Genomic DNA, 11,838 nt, shown 5'->3' on the forward strand with positions numbered 1-11,838 from the left:
TGCACTCCAAGGCCGGGGCTGGGGCGGGGAGGTGGGGAGGAGAGTGACTCCCTGGTGACGATTTGCGTCAATGGCAAAACGCCCGACACAATGACCTGATGGAGAGATCCCGCGTCCGTCCAGGGGTCCCCTCCGCCATCTGGGACGGGCCTCGCCTCCAGGTTGTGGAGCAGGACTTCCAAGTACGACCCTCTGGGAGAGGATGGGCCTCTACACTTTGGGGGAGTACCTCCTGGCCCAGTGTGAGTCCCAGTGGGAAGTGAAGGGGTGTGTGTGTGTGTGCGCATGCACACGTGCTAGGTGTTAGTGTGAGCAAGCAGCCTTGGAAAGATGGACTCTGCAACAGCGACCGCGCCTGTACCAGCTGACCACTGACCTATGCTCCCACGAGGGGAAGTGCTGACCCCTCCATTCCTCACCTGTCTGTAGAGACACTGCTCCTCGCAGGATGCGTGAGAGGCTTGAATTAAGCACCTCACATGAAGTGGTGTTCCTCAGAGCAGTAGCGTTTCATGATGGTTCATTATTCCCGTTATTCTCAAAGTTACGGGCTCCTATTCCAGTCTCTGGGGACCTCTGGGCAGTGAAGCACCATGATAATAATTGATATTTGAACAGCGCTCTATAACTTACCCATCACTTTCAGGGGCCTCATCTCCTGCGACGATGTCAGCCTGGATGTTATTCCTCCCTTCAGGGAGGAACAGGCTCAGAGGCTGTGGACTCGCCCCGCATCACACAGCCACTGAAGGATGGGAGGAAAGTTCCCGTCTGAGGGTCGGCCTCTGAGCCCTTTGGTCCCCCACCCCAGAGCTGGGGAAGAGCTCATGTAGGGAACCTCAGAAAGCGCTACAGAACTGACAGAAGCTTCCAGGCTGGGGAAAGAGAGAGTGAGCCAGGCAGGGCGGGCGCTAACAGCAGGGTGAGCCTGACCAGGACCGTCCCCTCCAAACATCCGGACAACGACTATCTCTGCTTCCGCCCAGTGACGGCCAGTCCGCATGGTGATGGGAGGACCCAAGCCCCAGGCCCAATCTTTCCAGGCCATTTGTCGGGAGGCTGGTGGCTGCTACCAGAACCTTTGCCTTTAACTGGAAGCATACGAATGAGCACATAGTGACAAGTTCTGGACTGTGGGCGTCATTTGGTCTTGAGCTGGCCATACGCGGCCTTTTGCGTTGGAAGATGCCGCCCTTTCCCATGAACACAAGCCGAGGTGAAAACACCCCGCCGGTTAGGACTTTCCCCCAGCCTGGCTCTAGGAAGAGGCTTAGTCACGTGTGGTGGGAGGCATTTGTGTACTGGGTGGGGCAGCTCCTGGTCATTACACTAGCTCGAATGTTCTCCATGAACAGGCCGAGCGAGCTTTCCTGTCCACTGGTGATCGTCCCTACATCCTGTCCAGCAACTGAGTCACACCCTGCTGCTTTAGGAGCACCATCTCCAAGGAGTCTGGTCCTGTGATGGGGTCACATGGGGGTGGTTGTGGAGAGGTAGGAAACCTGCCTGTTCGGGGAGAAGTCGAGGTGGAAGAGGTTGATTGGATCTCTTACGCCATGAGAGGCAGCGGCCTGATCCCAGCCTTCAAAGGCAAAGGGGACACGGGCATGTGTCAAATGAGGGGAACTAGAGTGTGTTCTGGCGTGCACACAGGAAGTCCTGCTCACACCTGGGGAGGGCACTTCTGAAGCTCGCTGTTCCCCAAGAAGTGATGGAGACAGGAGATGGAGCTGGACTCCAAGAGCTCTTGGGCAGACCTGAGCACTGGTGAGAGACGAGGTGTTTGAAGGGCAGTGCTGGTTCCCACACCACTGAGGCAGAGGTCAGGCAGCCTGGTGAGCAGGGCCTCCAGACTGCTGGCCGCCTCCCACCCTGGGGTGCTCTCACGGTCCCGGCCTTCGCATAGTCTGTTCCCTGTCTGCAACACCCTTCCTCTCACTCTTGACCTTTAGGACTCAGCCTTCACTGAACATTATTGTGGATCTGAGCGACATTTCAAGGAGAGAAATGGCCAGAATGGGGCCAGATTGGATTTGGGTCAAAAAGAGCAAGGGAGAGAAAGACGTCAACCTCGATCATGTGTGTTTGATGTTGGAGTACTTGGGGGCTGAGATTGTTGCAGGTGTGGGGAAATTGGAAGTGGGGGGGTCGGTGAAGGGCTGATCACCCTCCTTTCGAGATGATCGCCCTCCTTTTAGGGTGAATTTCCTTGTGAGTGAAACAGTCATGGGAGATCACCTGGGGCGGCCCAGAGAGGACTCCGTGAGGACCCAGGCCTGGGCGGGTGACCTGGAAGTAACTCAGGTTGCTGGTGGCCAGACCTGGGAGAGAGGGTTCAATCCCTGGGTGGGGGAAGATCCCCTGGAGGAGGGCATGGCAACCCACTCCAGTATTCCTGCCTGGAGAATCCCATGGACAGGGGAGCCTGCCGGGCTACAGTCGGTGGGGTCGCAAAGAGTCGGACACCACCGAGGGCCTAAGCAGAATACAACACATGTCAACCCTGGCCTTCTTCACTGCTCTGGAAGGGAGCCCAGAGCCCCAGGAAGCCCCAGGGTCAAGTGGCCACTGCTCAAATGTAGCGACTAAAATAACAAACCAAAAGAGCATTCTTCAGCGCTTGCAGTTGCTAGCTGATGGTTTGAGGAGGAGCCCCAGAGCCCAGCTGGGATGTCCAGAACTCTGCACGCACCCACCCCGGGCAGCTGGGGTTGAGGCCGCCTTCAGTAACCAGAAGAAAATGGGTTCTGAGGTGGACAGAAGACGAGCTCTGTGTCCATGGGCGGCTGCCCTCCTCGTCTCAGGCCTCGTCCACACGGCGGGCAGCACGGCTTCCTGCGTCATCCTTAACGCCGGCGTCCTGATCGCCTGGGAGGGAGTTACAGGCCAGTGCCCAGCGGAGCAGAAGGTGCTAGCGAGAGTAAAACAGTAAAACGCCCCTTGCAGGGGTATAGAAACTGATCGGGAAGCAGTGGGCGCTTCCCATGCCAGAGAGGAGGGGCGGAGGGGGGCCGGAATCAGGATGCGGCGGCGGGGCCCTGCTGGCGGGGGTGACCTCGGCGGGTCGGTCCGGAGGTAGCGGGGGAGGGGGGTGATGGAGGGGTCCCCGCGAGGCCTCTGGCCTCCGGAGCGCGACCCCCGGACACGGCACAGCGTGGTGATCGCAGGGTGATCACCCCACACTTCCCGTCAAGGTAGGAGTCTGGGCACCCCCGCGCCTGCCTCTCCTCCATCCTAGCGGTCAGCTGGGCACCTGGCCACGCTGCAGTGGTAGGCGGACGCGGAGCCTGGTGGGGTCCCCGGGCCCAAGCAGGCCCAGCCAACATCTGTGCGGGGTCGCGGCGGGGGCGCCGCTGCTCGCTCGCAGATTCGGTCCAGTCTTTCAGCGACTCTGGGCGAGCGGCCCCGGACCCACGCTTTAAACCGGCCGTGTGGCGGTGCCCGTTCGGCACACGCCGCCCCACCGGGTGGCTGGGGACCGCGCAGGGATCCCCAGCACAGCCTCCCCGCGGTGCTGTCGGCGGAATGAGGGTGGGGGGCCCTAGCCAGGGGGGCACAGGTGTGAGTGGTCCTTGGGGGTGCGGGGTCCTATTTGGAAGTGGCTATTAGAGATGAGAAATTAAGTTTCGTAAAGTGAAACATCACAGGGTTTAGAGTTTGGAACCCACCCCAGCCTTTGGTGTTTGACTGACTCTATCCCTGGCAGTATGTGGTTCCCATGTTTCAAAGAAAGAACTGGAAAGATTCATCAAGCTCCAAAGATTTCAAATAGCTCTTTTAAAAGCACTTTGATAGTTTCAATGCAGACACATGAATTACATAGCCCTTAAATTACACAGGGTTTTAAATCTAAGGGGAAATGCCTTTGGCAGGATGGATTGGCGTTTTTGTCTTGTGTGTGTGTTTTAAGTGTGTGTAACTACATACATATTCAGGTGGATGATGGAAAGAGGAGAGGAGGCATCAGGCGCAGGAGGCAGAGACTTCCTGCCACCTGGTCCCTGGCCCCCTACCCGGATCACTCCCACACCCCCCATCACCCCCACCCCCAACCCCTAATCCCCCTCGCCACGTGGCTCTCAGAGCAGAGAAGTGGCACACACTGGGCCCTTCCTGTTCCTTCTGGACGGGGCAGTGCCGTGGCCGCATGTGGGTCCTGAGGGCCCGCGGGACAAGCCTTCACGTCTTTGTGCTGTCTCCACCCAGATCAGTGGCGAATGAATGAATGATGCAAAAAACAGAGTGACCCCATCTCCACCCTTGCTACTCCTGAAGCTTGCCCACAACCTAAAATGATTCACCTTGTCAAGTCTCCCCAGGTCAGACCTTCAGGATATCAGCATCAACTGGGTGCCCTCACCTGGGACGGGAGGCAGTTTGCCATGCGGTGGACTCAGGCTTTGGAGTCAGGCCACCTGGGCTTGAATTCCTGCTCTGCCACTTCTTTGGGTGACCTCTTCAAGTCTTCAGGGCCCTCATCTATGAAACAGGAGCATGGTGGTCCCTTAGTCAGTGGTAGCTGTGAGGGTTAATCTAGATACGTGTGAAACACTTAGCAAAGGCCAGGCCCACAGGCTTCTTTAGGAATAAATGGTAGGAATTCTCTGGTGGCCTAGTGGTTAGGACTCTGTGCCTTTATTGCCGAGAGCACAGGTTCGATCCCTGGTCAGGGAGCTAAGATCCTGCAAGCTGGGTGACACGCCCCAAGAAAAGAATAAACGGTAATTCTAGTAGGCAAGGCTAGGCTTTCCCAGGGGTCATGTATGAATGTGAGAGTTGAACTATAAAGAAAGCTGAGCACCAAAGAACTGATGCTTTTGAACTGTGTGTGGTGTTGGAGAAGACTCTTGAGAGTCCCTTGGACTGCAAGGAGATCCAACCGGTCCATCCTAAAGGAAATCAGTCCTGAGTGTTCCTTGGAAGGACTGATGTTGAAGCTGAAACTCTAATACTTTGGCCACCTGATGCGAAGAGCTGACTCATTGGAAAAGACTCTGATGCTGGGAAAGATTGAAGACGGGAGGAGAAGGGGACAACAGAGGATGAGATGGTTGGATGGCATCGCCGACTCAATGGACATGAGTTTGGGTAGACTCCGGGAGTTGGTGATGAACAGGGAGGCCTGGTGTGCTGCAGTTCATGGGGTCGCAAAGAGTCAGACACGACTGAGCGCCTGAACTGAACTAAGTGACGGTAGCGATGCTAGTGATGGACTATGCGGGGATAATGGTGGTGCTGACGGTGCTGGCGGCGCTGACGGCAGACACCCCTCAAGCTCTCTTACAGGGGCCTCAGTGTCCCCACCAGCCCTCCCGGTGACTATGCCTGTGACTGGAGGCCGCCTCCTCCCATCATGCTGTACTGATGATGCTTCCCCAGGGCAGGTATCCTGTTCCTCTCCTGCCCAGCCCAGTGGGCAGGAATCAGGCCCCACCCACCTAGCTCTGTAGTCTGCAGAGTGGCGGGATAGCCCCCACCCCCACCCCCAACCCTGACAGCATCCTCTCCTGGGGCCTAAAGAGATTCATCTGCTGATGCAGTGGGTATGCCGACAGACAGGTGGGCTCTCCTGCCCTGCCTGGTCATGGGGGACTTTGCGGGAGATAAAATGATAAACTATTTGTTAGAACAATACATATGGGAATGAGATTTCCCTAGAAGAGGGGTTTGGGAAGACAGATTTAGAGGTCATGGTTCTTCCAGAGTGGCAGCAAACATTGGTGAGCAGGCCCTGGGGATGGGCCAAGTCCACCCAGACAAAAATTCCAGTTTTCAGGGCTTCCCTGGAGCCGCTACCAGAAAGGAAAGTCCCCTTGAGCACACTTCACCCTCCGCCCCAGGAGTCCTCGGTCCCTCTCACCCGCCCCTGACTTGACAATGTGCTACCTCCTAATCTGCTTCCTTTGGGAACTTGCTCTGTACATTTGCTTGTTCCTGTGGTTCCTGTTTGCTCAGCCCCAGTTCAGTTGGGATTGTAAGGATCTGGAGGGCTGACTTGCTTCATCAGATGTCTCACAAAGCTCTTAGCAGACAGCAGAGGGGGCCCCCGTATTTGGTATCTTGCAGGAATCTAACACCGTGCTTTGCCCATCCTAGGCACTGGCTTACTGTGTGCTGAACAGACAAATGCTCGTTGACCAAGGTGAGGGTGCGTGTCATTTTCTCTGGGCAGGCTCCTTCCCAACTCAGGTGGCATCAGATGCCATGTGCTCCAGGCCATAGTTATGTTCAGGTGGGACAGCTGGCAGCTACCCTGAGAGGTGCCCCTGGGGGTGAGTCACCTGGCCGCTCCCAACGCGCACCTCATGTTTAAAACCCAGCCTGAGAGCTCCTGGAGGACTCCTTGCCTCCTCTCGCTCACTAGGAAGACCTTTGTGATGTTAAGCAATCAATATTATTAGATTTTTTTTTTAAACTAATTCCTCATGCAGTCAGTTTTCATTCCAAATTCAGAAACGCTTCAAATCTCGAAACCCTCCACATCAGAACATCCAGTTAAAAGCGCTAACTCTGCATTTTACCCTGTGATTCATCATGGACTGGGGGGCGGCCGGGGGTGGGGACAGAGCTGGCAATCCCAGCAAAGCACCACTGTCGCCCTAATCTCTCTCTATTACGAAAATGGATGGCAAGATGGGGATTACTGCACCTATAAATCAGCGTTGTGTTCTGGATAATCTAATACATTTTTCAAGTGTTGTTCTCGCTGCTTGGCACGCACGGAACTGCTCAGCTGGCACAAAGTTTGCAATCAATCTCTCCTGCCCGCTCCCCACCCAGCCTCGCCATCTCCTCTGAACCTTCCTCATATTTTATACAGAAACCAGTTTGGATTCCCGGGGCATTCCAGCCAGTAAATGCTCTGAAGATTCATCTTTATGGACTAGCGGCCCAGCCTTGCAGCATCTCAGCTTCTCAAGATGAAAAGGAATTTTATTTGGTGTGTTAGGATGCAAGAGGAGCGGATGCTGGCGGCTTACTCGGTTCTCTTATCACCGCGTGTGCTTTTCCCCAGAGAGGAGAGACAAGGGTCCAGAGATGGCCTCAAGGCCGGAGCCCTCAGAAAAATGAGCCTCCTCGCTTCCCCTCCTGTTCCAAGGCCCTCTCAGCAGTGCTGGGCCTGGGAGGCTCCCCGAGACGGAAATGGGTGGGGGGAATGGGAGTTTATCACAACCCAGCTCGAGCGTCTCAGATGGTCCACCTTAAGGCCTCCAACCGGGGTCAGGGAAGAGGGACCAGGGATCCAATAGATTAAGCCAGCTGTTGGGGGAAGGGCACGGCCCCTCCAAGGGAAATGAAAACAGTTGCCGTTTCGTTTGCTTTAAAGCACGGGCCTTGTAATAAACGGGCACAGCACAACAAATGTGCTGAGCAAACATCCCGGCCGTCATCAATATGCGGGGGCTGTTTATGGCCTCATAAACTTTGGAAGCAAGTGATATTGTCTTTTACATCAATAGCCTCGCGGACAGCCTTGGTGCTCCAGGAGGACAGGACACCCAGGCCGCACCGAAATGAACGGCTGCGGCGGCGGCTGAACGGTGCTCGGTCACCACCCCAGGGAGTCAGGAGCCCATCTGGAGGATGGGGGGCATCCCGAGTGTGTGTCTGCGGCAGGATGCCAGGCCAGAGCACCTGCAAGGCCGAAGGGCGTCCTCCCCTGGGAGCCCGGCGACCCAGGGCCGCCAGGGTGTGGAGGGAGCCGGTGGGGGTCTGTCTGTCCTTCTGCCACTACAGACTGTGTGTCCCGGAGGGCGGCCGGGGTCCCTCTGCTTCGGACCCCCAGCCCTCGTATCAGGCCCATTTGGGGTATACGAGCAGGAGGCAAGGAGGCCAGGCAGCCAGGGGTCAAAGGCGGTCATGCAAGTGTTTCTGGGGGTGGATTCTGCATGGAGGGCCCCCGGAGATATGCTCATGCCCTGATCTCCTGTGAACTTGACTTTATTTGGAAAAAGAATCATTTTTAAAAATGTTATTTATATTTTGGCTGTGCCGAGTCTTTGTTGCAATGATCGGGCTTCTCTTACTGCGGAGCACCGGCTCTAGGTCACAGTCTTGGTTGTCTCTCGGCGTGTGGGACCTTCCCAGACCAGGGATTGAACCCGTGTCTCCTGCATTTGGCAGGCGGATTTCCTAACCACTGGACCACCAGCGAAGTCGCTGGAGAAAGAAAATCTTGACATGAGATCATCTGGAATTATCTGGGTGGGCTCTGAAGCCTGACAAGTGTCCTTAGAGGAGAGAGGCAGAGGGAGGTTTGAGACCGAAGGCGGAAGGTACAAAGGAGATGTGGAGGCCCCATGGCCGCAGAGGCAGCGAGTGGAGTGTTGTGACTCCAAGCCAAGCGGCACCCAGGGCTGCAGGCGCCCCCAGAGAGGTGTGGGCCAGACGACCCCCACCCCACTGGCTGCCCCTGGCCTTGACTCCAGACTTCTGGCCTCCACACCACAAGAGAATGCACCCCTGTTGTCTTAAGCCACCAGGGTTGTGGTAATTAGTAACAGCAACCACGGATACTAAGACACTTCTCTTCCCCAAACTTGGGCTCAGAAAGGCAACGTGCTTGCTGTTGGGTCTTCCAGTAGCCGCCTCTACATTCTGGGTTCTGGCTGGAAGTGCCCAAACCGGTGGGGGCAGCCCAGAATGGCAGAACACGGGAGAAATCCAGCCCCCCTGCCCTCCTTTCTTGGCTCCAGCAAGCACCCTTATAATAGAACTGTTCAAAGCGCAGGTGGCTTTGTACGCCTCAATTTGTTAACTTGCTCCACTGCTCCTGCTGAGGAAAAGCATCAATTAAAGCAGCAATTGCCACCGGAATTTCACAGAAGTCACACGCGGGCCTGGGGATGTGTAACAGGAACCTGTGATACAGGCATGTAGTTGGCACCCGGCAGCTGGCGTCGCCCCACCTAGACCCCGCCGTCTCAAGCTCTGCACTGGCGCTCAGCTCCCGCCTAGCTCGTGTGTCCTGATGCTTCTCACTTGTTTCCTGCAAGCGCCCACCCCCTCCCTGAAGAGCGGGCAGCACCCAAGCCCTGTTGTTCAGTCGCTTAGTCAAGTGCAACTCTTGACACTGCATGGACTGCAGCACGCCAGGCTTCCTGGTCCTTCACTGTCTCCTGGAGTTTGCTCAAACTCACGTCCATCGAGTCGGTGATGCCATCCAACCATCTCATCCTCTGTCGTCCCCTTCTCCTCCTGCCTTCGATCGTTCCCAGCATCAGGGCCGTTTCCAATGAGTTGGCTCTTCACATCAGGTGGCCAAAGTACTGGAGCTTCAGCTTCTGCTTCAGTCCTTCCACATTTTGATCAAGCTCTCTGCCTTAAAGGATCGGATTCCTCAAATCGTTCGTACCCAGGGACAGAGTCCTTCCTCTCATAATGGGCTCCCAGGAGAAAGTTAAGGGCTCTGGAATGACAATTTATCAAACTGGAATGAGAAATAGTTAGGCTCAACTGTGTGAAGTTGCCAGTATTCAAATGCTTTCTACCTAGAAGAGTGGCAATATCATAAGGTTTAACAGTAACCTTAGCTCAGGGATCTGGAATGCTCAGATCCATGTGGCCACGGTTGTCCCCTGCAGCTCCCATACGTGGGAAGCCCAATTATAATCAAAGAGGACTTGGTGAACGATGAGCAGGAGTGAGGTTTCTGGGTGGGGCATGGCGATGAGAAACAAAAAAGCAGGCCGTGACAGCTGTCAGCTGGGAGCTGGGAGCTGGCCTGGCCCTCGCAGCTCAGCCGTGGTGTTCTTCTGTTGAACAAACATAATTTCACTGAACACCAACATCAGATGAGGTCACTCTGTGACCAGGATGGAGAGAAAACAAGGCCACTCCATAATCATGATTGAACACAGACAAAAAAACAAAAAAAATAAGCATACTGTTTAAACCACCAAGTGACCGCATGTCCCTCCTTTCCACCTGGCATGACAGCCATTTCTCTACCAATTACAATCGCAAATAAAATGTGGTGCCCAGTCATACCCGGTTTCAATGTTCTGAATTCTAATGCAGAACGATTGCCCCAAACAAGCCCAAATCCTAAAGGAAGCCCCACCACCACCTCCAGTCCCCTTACTCAGATTCTCCAAGGTTCCCCACAAGATGTCATCTCCCTGGTGGCCAATACCAAGAAACCCAGCTTTGTTCAACTGCCCGTGTGTTCCAGGTGTGTTTGGCTACTGGGCGTTGCTGATAGCATCAGGCTCTGCCAGCCCAACCTGGCAACTCTGTGCTGAGGGTCGGCTTGCTGCTCTACAGTACCATCACCATGCCCAGCATAATCACGTCCACCATCACCCCCACAGTCCCCACCACCCCTCTGCTAAGTGACTTACGTGCATTTCATCTTTTCACCCCTCTTCAACTCACAAGGATAAGCCCAGTTATCTCCATTTCCCCAAGTAAAGCTGTGGTGGCTCAGAGAGGTTAAGTAACTAGCCCAAGATCACACAGCTAGTAAATGGCCAAGAAGCAGCTTGAAACACCAGTCGCTATGTACCCTCTACTGCTTCCCACCCAGCAACGTGCCCCAGGGCTAGACTGAGAAGTACCGTGGCCCCTCCCCATTCCCCTCTGCCATCACATCTCCCGCAACGTCTCCTTTCCTCGGATATGAGCTGCCAGTAGCTGCTTCTGTGACCGCCTTGTGCAATCCTGGCTGACCTGCATCTGACTTGTAAACTGTTGTGTTTTTTTAAGGTGGCTTTGCACATGTTTGCTCTGGCCTTGTGTGTAGGTTTCATAATTTAACTTTTACAAGAAGACTTTATTTCCTCCACATCCAAGTTCTCGAGTCTCTCTTCCCTGTTGCCTCCATGTGCCAAATGCAGTGAACACATAAATTCTTTCTGGAGTCAAGAATAGAAACTAAGATTTATGACTTTCAATCTATTACTGTAACCCACAGGATCTCTAACTCCTCATATCCTTTATTTCACGACCGTATTTTTCTTCATAAATGGCCCCTTTTTAAGATGCTCAGCTGTTGGGCTAAGAGGCCCAATGCAGAGTTTTAAATTCAGATGATTCAGGCTGAGAAAATACTCAGCATCTGAACTATGGTTGAAAAATACCCTTTTTACATGCTTGAGTGAGTCCAGGACAGCTTAAAGGATTTTCTTCAATTAAAAACAAAAAATAATTCACTTCTGAACTGTTGAAAAAATATGATAAATTTCTACACAAAAGTCATGCCTTGAGAGAGAATAGCTTATGTGGCTGGGAAAACCTGAGGTTTTGAAAAAAAAATGCAGCCCAGCCCACCAGCGAGGCTTCCACGGGCTCGTCATGTGTGCGTCCAGGGTATTTTCCAGAGAGTCAGGCTTGGGTGGGGCTAGGGGAGTCCCAAGGCTGAGCTTTCTTCTTCAGATGTGTGTGTGTGTGTGTGTGTGTGTGTGTGTGTGTGTGTGTGTGAAACACTCACTCAGGACAAAGAAGCTGTAATTAGACCGGCCATAATGTATTTTAAATTATATTTGACGTTATCAAATGTGAAAAGAGGACTTTTCTGGTTAGGAAAAGTGGAATGGGCTCTTGGTGCCGTTCCCAGCCAGTGCGCACCCCCCATGCTGTGGAGGCATCTAGAAGCAGCCCCGGAAGTCCTCAGAGGGCGCGTTGCTGGCGGCCGCGGGGTGCCCAGCGCAGGAGCTGGGAGCGCCTTTCTGGCCGTCGCGGTGGTTTCCTGCCGTCTGGCCCCAGCTCTGGGCCTGGCTCCTGATGGGGGCCTCACAGGCTCCCAGACCTGCTCTCCAGCCCAGGTCCCCTCCAGGCCCCCCAACCCAGGAGGGACACCAAGAGAGGCCGTGCCCCGTTCACGTGTTCCTGAGAAAA

The sequence above is a fragment of the Ovis canadensis genome, chromosome 8, assembly GCF_042477335.2.
Source record: "Ovis canadensis isolate MfBH-ARS-UI-01 breed Bighorn chromosome 8, ARS-UI_OviCan_v2, whole genome shotgun sequence".
NCBI lineage: Eukaryota > Metazoa > Chordata > Mammalia > Artiodactyla > Bovidae > Ovis > Ovis canadensis.